The 4,047-nt window shown below is 43.9% G+C and overlaps 1 protein-coding gene across 3 annotated transcripts in view; it reads left to right on the top strand.

Moving 5' to 3' along the window:
- LOC105559392 (mucin-12) overlaps nt 1-4,047 on the top strand; it is a 241,370-nt gene that overhangs the window by 3,917 nt on the left and 233,406 nt on the right. The gene's annotated exons all lie outside the window — the stretch shown is intronic.

The following is a 4,047-nucleotide window of genomic DNA, read 5'->3' as shown; positions in this document are numbered from 1 at the left end:
ATCGATTGGAAATCGGGCCGATAAGGTTGCGGTTTCGGACGCGGACGCGGAGTCGCGTCCCCGCTATCAGCGCGGCGGAGCGCGCGCGGACGTCACGTCTGACGGTTTGTTTACGCCGCGATCCCGAGCGCGAGGGGCGCGCTCCGATTCTTCTTTTTTCTTCCCCCCCCCCTCTCCTTTTTAATCTCGCGGCGACGCGGCCCGTGTAAATACTAGTACTCGGTCGCGAGGAGTCGCCGGGAGAAGCGGCTCTTTCAGCGGCGCGGAATTACGTCTCGTTAGCGCGAAGCCGCCGCGAAAAGATCTCCCGGCGACTCCGCTTTGGAGCACCGTCGGAGCCGGATCGGCATTTCGAGACGTTGGGTATCGTCGCCTCGATGTGTTTTTTGACGCCGCGAAAAATCGGATTTCCCCTTGTTCGACGTCTCTTCTCCGGGAGTTTCGGTTCGCGAGCCTCTCGCGTTCTCTCCGGACTGATTTCGCCCGAATTCGTCCGATTTTGCGGATCGAGAGACGGTGGTGTCTCGCGCCAAGTACAAGCGTAGCGCAGACTGCGCGCGCGAGACCGACCGTGTATCGTCTCTTCTTCTTTGTCTTATTCTTGGCACCCGGCTCTAACTCGGAGCCGACACGGCAACGTCGAACCAATAGTCGTTTGTGTATTACTTAGCTTGTAATTATCGGCAACGAGAAAGTTAAGGCCCGCACCCAACCGACCAACTGCGTCGAGTTACGCGTAAGTGAACAAAGTCAAAAATTTCCCAATTAGATTAGGCAAGAACGTCCACGCCGCTCGGCACTCGAAGCGGAACTGACCATGTATCTTTGCGCGAGTGGAGAGGCCCTTAAAGCCCGCGTCGCACTACGTACCTGATTGCCGATCGCGGATTGGATCGACGTGGCGGATCGCGCACCCACAGAAATAATTTCCGGATCCAATGCTTCAGGTGTAATCACTTGAATGTGGTCATAAAATGGGATCGATGTAGCGCCAATCGTATTTATTATAGGCAAGGGAATATTTTAATGTTGAATGGAAAATTCTAAATCTAGAATAAATGTAGAAAAATTGTAAAATCTAGAATAAAATGATAGTACGTATCGTTGTAAGATGGAGGGAAAATTTTTTCTAAACGCAAGATTGTATAAACATACATTTAGATAAATTACTCTTGTCTCGATGTAGTAAGTCTTTTCTAATTCGAAAAAAAATATCGAATTATGAATCTTTTATAATTCGATAAAGGACTATAAGAATCATATTTATTATAGAGAAAGGAATATTTCAATCTCAAATGGAAAATTCTAAAATCTGGAATAAAATATGTTTCGTCTTGTGTAGAATATCGCGCGGTGCCAAATACGTGCGTTGTAAGACGAAGGGATAATTTATTCTAAACGCAATAACGTATAAACTTACATTTGTATAAGTCACTCTTGTCTCGATGTATTATAGTAAGTCAATCGTTTTTTAATTCGACAGCGGAGAACAAGAATTATTGATGTTACTTTGATATTGTCCTATTTTTATACCAAACGAGGTTGCGCGAGATATAAATGCGTGAAGGATATTTTTTGTCTCGGTAACAGACATCGCTTTCTGAGGGTGCGCGAGCAATACGTGGCGCGACACGGGCTTTTGATTATCGGATCTCAATAACGGCTGATCTGATTGACTTTTAAGTAGGTTCAATCGATAGCTCGGGCGCGATTTGCATAATAAAAGTTTATGAATGTCGACGGAACTTCCCTGGTGTGTTTTGCGTTCTTCGAGAGCGCGCGAACGTCGCACAATGAATTTTTGAGTGCTCGCTCTTTACCGCCGGCGGGGAACGTGAGATTGTTATTAATTCGGCTGTCACCGCGTCGCCGAGGACGACTCGGAGCAGAGTCGGCGAACGCACGATCTATGCCCGTTTCTGTCAATGCGGATCAGCCTGAATCTCGGTCTAACTCACCTCTATCTTTTCCTAGTTAAAAAAAAAATTAGAAACAGGCAAAGGTAATTTAAACCGAGATTAAAGTCAATCCGCATTGGCAGAAACGGACATTAATAGCAGCTTGACGTGGTTCGGATATTTTAAAATTGAAATTACACGTAAAGTCGAGCCGCGAGACCCACTTTCTTCGTCGGAAACATTGTATTGTACTTAAATACGTTGTGTAATAACGAGGCCGGGAATTCGCGCGACGAATTCGCGCTGTAATCGTGATACCGCGAAAAAGAGGACGTTCGCACTTGTCGGATGAAGTTTTGCTCGCAGAACGACGGTGGAAAGAGTTCACGGCCGTCGCGTCCGTTTCCACATCTCGTTTCGGCGAACTCGCGTAAGTTTTGACGCACGCGCGCTGCCGATTCGTCGAGGATCGACGTCGCAAATCGATCTCCTTAACCCTTTATAGTTGCCCGGATTGGACGTGTCGCTTTGCGCCGCAGCTTTCCTTCTGCAGTTTCCTTCTGAAGCCTGATCAATGCGCTCTCTGCATCTAGAAACACCATAGTTTGTCCAAGCGAATGAAAACTCTTAAAAAATTGGACGACAATGTACGATTTACGAACTTGCATAAATTTTTTTGAATCTATTTAACAAAATTGAGTGAAGCTTATTGTCGCCAATGGTAATTAAAAAAAAGGGGAAAATCCTTTGAAAAGTCGACCAGACTGGCAAATGACCAAACTGGCATGAACTCGGTTTGTTTCGGCATAAATTAATTTTTTCAGTCCACATCGGGACCCGATAAAGAGGTCGAGACGTTGTGACTTGAATAAAGATCACTTTTTGCCAGTCCGGTCGACTTTTAAAAGAATTTTTCCTTTGCTTTTTGAACGGGTTTGTTGGCAACAAAATAGAATGTTCTTAGACGCAAGGAGCACATTGTACAGGTTTCAAGCATTCGAATCGATGCGTGATTATGATCGGCAAACCAGACCTCTGCGTAGATTCCTCCGAGTGAACGTTTCGTTTATTTACACTGATAAAAAAGATATCTTAATCCAAAAAGATATTACTTTACTCAAGAAAATTATTCATTGGGTGGCTCCTAATAGCTTATTAGCTTAAATTAAAAAAATAATAAACAAATCAAAACATGCATTTCTTTAATTTAAGTATTTATTAAATATCAAACGGTATAGATAACTTTAAGTGAAAAAAAATTTACTTTAATTCTATAAAATGTTTACTAAGAAAATCTTATTTGACAAAAACAATTATTTAAATTAATTTACTTAATATGATACACGGATTTACTTGAAATTTGATATTTTTATTTAAATAGAATGAATATTTGCTTTGGTAAAAGAACATAATTTTAAGTAAATCTGCTTACTTAGTTAAACAAATTTTGCGTTAGTGTAGAGTCGCTGATTACGTCGCGTTGAAGACGAAGTGCCTTTCCCCTCACTCGCGTGAGATCACTCGCACTGCATAAGATTAATACGCTCGTGTGTCTGTAATGAGACGGAGAAACGCCGATCGGCGATCCGACTGGAATTTCCGCGTCGGAATTGGGACGTTATTATTTTACTATTGTGTAAATTAATTCGACGTCCAGACAACTGTCGGGAGAATTAATGCAAATCGTAGTTAGCGTCAATTGCAAGTTTGATAATCCAGAGACGCGAATTCAGAGATGCGCCAACGCATTTGCGACACGGCCGAAGGGGGTTTATCGTGGACGGTCGATTATAACTCGACATTCTTTTCCGAACGGTTGCGAGAAACGACGGGAATAAAACTTTTTAAATCTCCGTAATTGAGGGCGGGAAATTAATAGACTCATAAATAACGCGGCACTGCCCCGAAAGATATAATCGTGAGTTTCGAACGTGATCCCTGAATTATTCACGAATCCCAGGCCGTAAAAACCGGCGGCAAATCGGCGACGGGCGCAATCTGGCCCGAGCTGGAGAGCCGCGCGTATATTTTACCGCGCGGGAAAAACGCCGGGTATTCCGTAAGAATCATATCGCACGTGTGTGTCGCGGAGATGGAAATATCTCAGACGCGTCCGCGGAGAAAGCGATTCGAAGCTGAGAGAGAGGGA

Source organism: Vollenhovia emeryi, unplaced genomic scaffold (assembly GCF_000949405.1).
Source record: "Vollenhovia emeryi isolate VEMERY1.0 unplaced genomic scaffold, V.emery_V1.0 DF939276.1, whole genome shotgun sequence".
NCBI classification, from domain to species: Eukaryota; Metazoa; Arthropoda; class Insecta; order Hymenoptera; family Formicidae; genus Vollenhovia; species Vollenhovia emeryi.
Note: the sequence above shows the minus strand (reverse complement) of the source record. Positions and strands in the feature narration are given on the sequence as shown.